General features: G+C 40.5%; 1 long non-coding RNA gene across 1 annotated transcript in view; it reads left to right on the top strand.

Moving 5' to 3' along the window:
* The first annotated feature begins 1065 nt into the window (after positions 1–1065).
* LOC122806707 overlaps positions 1066–9583 on the top strand; it is a 614103-nt gene continuing 605585 nt past the window's right edge. Inside the window, exon 1 of the long non-coding RNA XR_006365543.1 lies at positions 1066–1240. This is a non-coding gene — a long non-coding RNA (uncharacterized LOC122806707). The remainder of the gene's footprint in view (positions 1241–9583) is intronic.

Here is a 9583-nt window from a genome sequence, read left to right as displayed (position 1 = left end):
AAGATAAAAATGAGTGGCAGCAAAGAAGCACTGAAGAAAGTAAGTGGGGAGAATATGAACTTCCAGTGACTACACTGAATGTGTATGTCCCCAAAGTGGGGAGCATATGAACTTCCATTGACTGCACTGAATGTATGTGTCCCCAAAGTGAGGGGCATATGAAATTCCATTGACTGCACTGAATGTGTGTCCCCCAAGCAGGTTATGCCTTACAAAGTAAGCATTTCATTCTAACCACAGTGTGATGAGTTTGCTGGCCCTCTGACCAATGTTCCTTGCAAAACAGAACCTTAACTGGTATACTTTCATGTAATCTCCCCACCCAGTAATAGGGAACACTGCTGTAATGCTGGCAGTGTGAAGAGAGAGCCATGGGATCACTGTGGCTGGTCAAATCAGCCTGTAAACCATATGACCAGTGACTACAAAATACAAAAAAATACATTTTGGTCAGCTGAGAATTGTACAGATGGACAAAGTAGAGAAACACTTGTGCTATTAAGTGACACAGTAAACTGGGGAAGAACTAAAAGGGGACCAGAGATTACTGCTGCATTTTTAACTGTAGCAGAGACAAAGCGTCATATAAGAGCAGCTGAATATTTTATTCCAGCCTTGTCATCTCTTTTAGTTACTCCTGGCTCAGCCACTCAGCTGCTGATGGACACCTGAATGATTTTTTCTAGTCTTGCAAATTGTAATGCCAGGTAAAAGGAATCATATCGTGAAATTATTGCAACTCTTTTATATTCAATTTTTACAGCTTTAAACCACTGTATTTTCCCATGTACCTAGACAGCCTGAACAGTAACAGGAATAAAAAGAAAGTTCCTTCCATTTCAACATGGAACTGCCATAGACCTGCACTCACCCATTATCATGTATATGCACACTGACACCCATATAGGCATACATAAACTGCCAAAACCTTGCCCGCTATGCATGTACACAAAACACAGTTCTTCCCTTTTACATCAATTTCCTCCCAATCGTCATGTCAGTAATCCTCAGCCTTCCTTCCTCCTTCCTGGGCAGGAACCTCAGTGCCAGCCCCCATCAATAGCAGGTGGGGGGAGGGGCTCCTTGCACAGGGCTGCAGACGGTGCTTGTCACGGACTGAGCTCCACCCTCGGCCCTTAGGCATTAACCCACAGAGATAATATTATAGGCATAGGCTTATTCTCTGCCATCACAGAAAGGGAAAAAAAATCTAATTTTATACTGAAGCCTGAACTGAAAGGTAAGCCTTAAGAATTTAAACACACATATATTGTTCTGTTGTCAAATGTTTGTGTTTCTCCTTTTTGAAAAGCCTGACTCTTCGTCTGTTCTTGCATGCATTTTGATTGGATAGTGAAAAAAATGTTTTTAGGTGGTTGTATTCAGCATAAGATTGTATATTTTAGTGATGCAAGAGCTCGATTGTTATTTGTTTTGTAGTGACATTTGACATGATGGATGCTTCCTGGTTTAACAGTAAAGTGTAACTAGAAAGCAGTCATGATATATCTGAAGAGAATGCTGCAGAGAATGTTGTCTGAACTGTCAGGAAATCATATTTGCAACACAGAGAAAAATAATACTTTTGCTATAGAAAAATGAATTTTCTTTCAGTTGCCATACAGAGTATGTCTCAGCCCCCTCCCCCTCTGTAGCTACACTCCCCACATAGATGTTTTTCTGTTTCTTGAACAAGCTTTAACAGTCATTGGCAAGGGAGGGTCTTGTCTCTGAAAGGCCAGCTCGAACTACCCAGGAGCAGGGGATTAAAGGGGTTGTATCTTACCATTCCATTCTCTTAATGTCTCTGGACATTGAAATTGTGTGTACAAACCCTAGCCTCATGGTGATATCTGATGTTAACCTTAGTGCAATTCCAATTAGAATCATTGTATAATTAGCACATTACTTCATGACGTGTAATTACTGCTAAGATCGGTTACTCGTGTGTAATGACTGCACCGCACTGAAACAAGTCTTGTTAGATTCTGGACTAGTCTGGATTGATGTGTTTGACGTTTTACATCCATTCTTTCATTTTCACAATAATATTTGCCTGGCACAGTGGAACTGTGGTTTTGTTAAAATACACTGACAGTTCTGTGACTTGAGTAAAAGACACTGACATTTCTGGTTCTGTCTGTTTATGTGCATCTGTAGGTCTGTCCTCTATGTCTTGTTTGGTCAGCAGAACAAAATGCTTATTAAATTACCTAATCATCCATACAGCGTTTCAAGGCACAGCCACTGGAGTGTTGTTTTCTTACTGATTTTCTATGGCATGTTGTTCAGGCAGTTTGCAGTGAACTCCCTGTTTGCAGTTTAATTACCCCTCTGGGGTCTCACTGCCAGGCCATGTAACTTCTGGTCTTTTAGTTTTGCTGTTAGGTCACCTGTTCAGGTGTTGTGCAGATGCCAGGCAAAGCAAAGAATGACAGTTCTTCAAAGAAGATTAATAAAATTCTGGTATCTGTGTCGAGACCTAAAATTGCTCCTTGTTTTGTAAGTAAAAGTTAAAGTGACACAGGAAAGATTTTATTTATGTATTATTTTATCCATTTATGATTTGATTGCAAACATATACATCTGGGTTATGGCTCATTTTTCTTGGGGGGGGGGGCCCCAAGGAGAAAAGTTTGAATAAAAAAACAATATATTTTCAATATTTTCAATAATGATTTCCAAATAAAGCCTAAGAGAGAGTTAATAGTTGCATGACAGTAATTACAACGCAGCATTCTTTTTAGAGCTGCGCAAAATACTACTTTATAAAACAGAAGAAAACTGAATTTTGCTGTTTAGATGGTGTAAGCAAAGCCAGTGTCTGTCTCTATACATTGTTAGCTATCCGACTAACCAGGCAGTTATGACATTCAGCATGGATACCTGTTTTTGCTGAATTCTTGGACATTGCCAACACTCGCCTACTAAAATGTTAGCTGAAGAATGACTTGCTACTACAGTCTGCTAGGCTCTATGGGTCACAGTTTACAAGTAATGAGGTCACAGAGGTCGCCTCTGATAGGTACCTGCTCCATTAGACATCTCTATTTTCTCAGTCCTTCAGTACATCCAGCTCTATGACCCTTCTGTTTCCACTGCTTCTTAGAAAGGGTGCTGCTACAAGCTTTTCCTTACAGTTATTTCCTTCTTTTATTTTCAGATGGTATCCGGTTTGACCTCTCCTCTTACATAAACAAGCTCACCTTAGTATTATTCATTGCACAGTGTTTGAGAACGTTCTGCGTATTAGTTAGTGATGCAGTCATAACTTCAGGGACTCCTGCAGCAGGTGAAGTCTTATGTCCAGCCAGAGTTTCAGAAAACTTTCCCCATCGTCCAACACCAAACTTATGACCCCTGCCTCCAAACTTCTCTGCATCAGTGTATAAAGGAAGATGTGAAGTTGTCCGTTTCTTACATGGCATTTTACAGATGTTTGCTACAATCCAGTGGGTGAGGCAAAGACTGAAACAGCAGATAAGTACCCCTAGGGGATTTTCTTACCCTTTTTGTAGAGATCCTTTATTTTTGTAATTTTTGTTTTCAGTTGACTGTTTGGCTGGCTTCCAGGCATGCCCATTCTGAGGTCTAGGGATTAAGACTTAAGCAGGGTAAGTACTCGGGTAAGAAACAGATTAATGACAGGCATTACAAGTGTGTTTATGCTTAGGCCTGAACCACAAAATTGCCTTGTGTGGCATCTGTAAAGAATTTAGGTCCAAGACGATTAGGGCTAGGAGAGAAGCCATGCTTGGACATTTAAAATGCAAGAAACTGGCAGCCTTCATTCATCATGCATTCATAACATCTGTCTGAAATCAGTTAGATGCACCTCACTAGAAGTGTAGCTCCAGACCTGAGGAGTCAATGTATGCCCCATGACCCCCTCAGCCTGCAAACACCAGTACCAAAGAAGTGCTTGTCCAGCTCCTACGGCCAGCATCAAAAGAGTCACTTATACTGATGGATCCTCATTGGAGGCTATTATTTGAGATGATTCAAGCTTGTCCATCTGGGAATGAGTTAAAAGTAGACTTCTGTATACCATTATAGAGAAATGCCTGCTCGTTAGGATGGGGGGGGGGGTGGCTTATCCATATTGATAGTTAATGATGATGAATGACTGCAGACCTGAATAGCGTAAAGCACAGAACTCCACTAAATGATCTAGGTCAGAACCTCAGATGCCACAGCTAAATATGTTGCCAATCTCGCTGAAAACAGTAGCAGACTGGTTCTCGTTAGCACAGGTATTCTGACCCTATTGTATGGCTGGCAGACAGAAAAAGACAAACCATCAATGGAAGATAGATATCCTTTTAAATGTAGTTGGGCGAATCCACCCATCCTGGACATAATTGCAAACAGGTACCAAATGGAATTTGTGTTAAAAGCTCAAAGTAAGAAGATGCTAAGCATGCACAGAGAGCCCCTTGGCATTCCAATACTGTACCTGATGTAGCAGTAAGGGACCACTGAAGCTGCCAACCTATCAGCACAAGAAGGAAAAGCCCTTTACACAAGGCTCTCCTTAAGTCCAAGAAAGACCATTCCATAATGACCCATTTAGGACTTATACAAACAACAGCAGCAGTAGGTCCAAAAGAATGGCAGCAAGTTCTTGATAAATATAACACTTTATTCACATAAAAATAATAAATAAATAACTCTGGTAAACAATATTTCCAAATGCTTTTGTCTCTGCTTATTCAGAGACTTTATCAAGGATACCAGATAGTATCAAAGCAATCGAATTTAAAAACAACAGATCCACCCCTTAATTAATATCAGACTCACAATATTAATATCCCACAAGAGGGGAAAACATACTGGACCTGATCATCACCAACATGGGGACTCTATGCTCCAGACCAGAAGTGTATCCCTCACTGGTAAGATCAGACCATAAACTAATCTCACTGGATATTCACATCCCGACCCCACCCCCTGCCCAGAAAACCACAGTGAAAAACTTCTCTAAAGCAAATTTCACACTCCTCAAAACCGAGGTGGAATCCTTCAAAGTCCCCGGGCCTGTGGAAAATACGGCCCAGACCACAGAATCCTTTATAAACGCATTCTATGAACACCTTCAGGAATGCATGGATCATGCGATCCCAAATAAAACCAAGACCCAATCCTCCAAAGGCAGATGTCTTGTCTGGTGGACCCCAGCCATAAACAAACTATACAATAGAAGGAGGAAGCTACTAAATGATAAAATCCCAAAAAGGGAAGGCATCACTGATCAGTATTAGCAAAAAACTACGGGCACTCATAAAATTATCTAAGGCCAGCTTCGAGAGAAAAATTGCACAGGACACTAAGGATAATCACAAGGCTTTCTTTAGTTATGTTAGGAACCTGGGTGGTAATTCCCAGATATGCTCAGAATTAGTCCAAAATGACAAAAAATACACCGAACCCTCAGACATTGCCAACATCCTAGCTGACGGGATCAGAGCAAACTCCCCCCCCCCCTCCCCACCAAAAGGGCAAATATCTATCCCAGCAGAGTGCTGCCCCCCTGACATCTCAGATGCTCAGGTAAGAGCCGCCCTCTCCAAAGCAAAAAACACAGCATCAATGGCTGCGTCCTACATGAACTCCAAGAAGAGCTAAACCCAAACATAAAACTACTGTTCAATCTCAGCCTTACTACAGGATATGTGCCCAAAGAGTGGCGTACAGCAACAGTAGTCCCTCTCCATAAAGGTGGTGCCGCAACGGATCCTAGAAACTATCGCCCCATAAGCCTGACTAGCTTGGTCTGCAAAGCTATGGAAAGGATCATCATGGACCTCATAAATAAAGATATTGGGGACCTACAGACACTGGATCCTACCCAGTTCGGCTTTGTTAAGGGCAGATCCTGCCTCTTAAACCTGGTTGATTTCTTTGAAACAGTCACCAAGGCCATTGACAAGGGGAAGGTGGTCCACACAGCCTACCTGGACCTTGCAAAAGCCTTTGATACAATACCCCACTTGGGCATTATAGATAAGCTCACCAGTTTAAATATAAACCCCTATGTCACTAGATGGATTGCAAACTGGCTCAAGGACAGAACCCACATGGTTAGAATTGCTGGAGCCATGTCAGACTCCAAACCAGTTACAAGTGGTGTCCCACAAGGCTCAGTCCTGGGACCTCTCTTGTTCGGTATATATTTCTCGGAGGTACAGGCCAACACGGAAGGACTGTGGCTGACCAAGTTCGCAGATGACTGCAAACTGGGTGCCATAATCGACTCTCCAGCTGACACAAGCATCCTCCAAAAGGGCCTCATAGAAACAGACAACTGGTGCCAGAGCCATGGCCTCAAGCTAAATGCCAAAAAGTGTATAGTCATCCCCTTCGGCAAAAACAAAGTGCCCACAAATTACCACATAGGTGGTAATCCATTAAGTACAGAAGAAGTAATTAGGGACCTGGGGACCCAAGTTGATAGCAATCTCTCATTTGAAAACCACGTGGCCAAAGTGATTAGAAAAACATTTTATATAGCCCACCTAATCATGAAGAGATTCACATCTAGATCAGGGGAGGTCATCGTGCCTTTTTACTCATCCCTCATCAGGCCCATAATTGAGTACAATGCCCCTTTTGGGATGTACCTTACCAGACACCTGCAGCAACTGGAAAGACCCCAAAAGTACCTCACCAAGAGGATCAAAGGGCTCAAACAGATGCCATATGCTGCCCGGTTAAAGAAACTCCAGCTGTACTCAGTGGCATACCGCCTGTTCAGAGGAGATCTGTGCCTGACGTATAAAGCCATGTCCAACCCGGAATTAATGGACATGCTGCACCTCAGAAAATCTAAATCCCATCGAGCTACGCGCTCGAGAGACTTGAACCTCAGCACTGAAATAAATAGGACATGCTGGAGGGACAGATTCATAACCCAGAGGCTCCCTTCACTCTGGAATAAAATCCCAGTCCAGGTTAGGCAGAGTCCCTCATTGACTCTCTTCAAGAGGAATCTTGATGAGTGGATGGGAGATCGTAGGTTTACCCCGGGTATCACTTCTGTGTCACTGTTAGACAGAGGCACAATATACTAACCTCTAAAAAGGGCATAGCAAAATAAATTTAAAATGGGTGGCGAAAGCCAAACACATTCTGGCTAGGCTTATAAATGCCCTAGGGCAGATAGCCTAGTATGAACCTATGAACCAATAAAGTGTTCGTATACCTCATACATGTTCATAAAAAAGTCAGGCACATTTAAACCTCACAAAGGGTTATTTAAAGATATATCAAAAAAATCAAAAAGACAATGCAGTGGAAGCAATACTTAATTGACATTAAAACTCATTCAAAACATAACATATCTTAAAAAATCCTTACTTTATCTGTTTAGTGCCTTCAGTTTAAGGAAGCTAGCTAAGGACAGAGCATCATTAATTCCTGGCCAATTTGTAGCATTTGTTTTCATCTGCCACAATGCTTCTTGCTTTTCTAACTGTAAGGTCCAAGGGCCACGCCTTGGATCTATATCAATTCCATCAATAATAATAAATTTTAAATTGTGTCCTTCACATTCCTTACAGTGTTTGGCCAGTCTTTACTTAATCTGATATTCCCCAGATGTTCATAAATCCTGCATATTAATTTCCTTTCAGGTTTTCCTGATATAAAAAGCGGGACAGACCATGCATAAAGCACAATACACAACCCTTTCTGTTTGGCACGAACTCTTCCTTTTCAGCTTTATAGAAACACCATTTATCACACAAGATGGGCCCTCAAGGATGTGTGAACATGACGTGCAAGCCTCACATTTCCTCATGTAGCCAATCATGGATCCCTTCGTCTGGGATTCAAGGACATTATTAAGAGTCCTGCCCCTTTTGTATATAACACAGTGTCTCTCTCCTATCCATTGTTTGATATCGTTGCATGATGAAATAATCACCCAGTTCTTATACAAAATATCAGTAATCTTCTTACTTGACCTATTATAGGCCATAACAAAGGCTGACCTTGAATATGTTACTCCTATGGGCCTTCTGTCTACATCATGATCACCTGAACATAGATTAATATCATTCATTTCAGCGTCATTGACTACAGTCATCAATAAGTAATCACCCGAATCCTGATTGAGGATGGCCTTAAAATTACCTCTTTCTGTCTTGTTCAAAACCTCAATGAACACTTCATTAACAAGACAAAAACGGTAACCTCTCCTCAAAAACATTTCCTTTAACAACTCACATTCACTGACAAATGCATCAAAAGTGGTGACCATGTGGGCAACTCTTACCAGTTGCCCCTTTACAACCACCCTCTTCTGTTTGTTTGTAAGGATGGGCACTATCAATGTGCAGAAAACTATTGGAGTATGCTTCCTTATGAAAAATTTCAGATTGAAAAACCAGCATGGAAGTATTCTTCACCAACTTAACATCTAAGTATGCAATTTCTTTATTATCAAACTTACATGTGAATTTTAAGAATTGTGTGGAACCATTTATATAATTCACAAACTCAGCTATCCTATCCCGAGGGCCTATCCAAAAAATAAAAATGTTATCCAAAAAACAGATGTACATTCTACAATAATCATAAAAAACTGATTTCAGTAAATATTTTTTCTCCCATTGGAGCATAACAATATTTGCGTATAGGCCCCCCACATGGTGAGCCCATAGCAACCCCCTTGGTTTGAAGAAAATATTCATTATCCAAAAATATAAAATTGTACTTAAGTACCAAATCTAAAAGTTGTTCATAAACACTGATGTTTGATCGGTGTAAACCTTTGTCTAATAAAAACTCACAAAACCATTCCAGACCAAGGTCATGCTGCATCATGGTATATAGATCTTTAACATCCATAGTTATAAAAATGCCTGACTCAACATACTCCAACTGGTTAATTCTTTCTAAAAAATCATATGAATCTCTACATAGGTTCTTTTCAGTAGTCAACAATGGTTTCAGCCTAATAAACAAAAATGTTGCTAATGGATAAGTTATAGATCCATGCCCATCCACAATGAGTCTCATGGGGGGGGGGGTCAAACAGACATTTGTGAATCTTGGGTAGTCCAAAAATACAAGGTGTCTTTGGAAAAAGTACAGATAAAACATTAAATTCATTGATGGTAATTTAACCATCAATGAATAGGTGATTAAGCTCATTTCGAATCTTCCTGTAAGTAGTATTCAATTCATTCAAGGAACTTCTTTCATAAGCATTCCATAATAGCACATCCTTCATTCTCCGATTATATTCCATAATGTCCATTATGACTGCCCCACTCCCTTTATCTGGTTTAATAATTCTGACATCTGAGTTATGCTTCAAATTATTCAAACACTCAGTTTCATCAATACTTAAATTAGTGGTACTAATATCATTCCTCAAATTTCTTAAATCAGTCTCATATCATTTCTCAAACATTTGTAATGACGGGTGGACCAGTGGATTATAAGTGCTGGAAATGTGTAAAGGATTGCTTACACATTCGACAGATTTAAGCAAAACATTAAGATTGAATTTCCTTATGTAGTATTTCAGATCAGTCAATGTATTAGATAAGTTGAAATTCCTCTCTGGTACAAACAT

This window comes from Protopterus annectens, chromosome 7.part0, assembly GCF_019279795.1.
Source record: "Protopterus annectens isolate FY-2018-M chromosome 7.part0, PAN1.0, whole genome shotgun sequence".
NCBI classification, from domain to species: domain Eukaryota; kingdom Metazoa; phylum Chordata; order Ceratodontiformes; family Protopteridae; genus Protopterus; species Protopterus annectens.
Note: the sequence above shows the minus strand (reverse complement) of the source record. Positions and strands in the feature narration are given on the sequence as shown.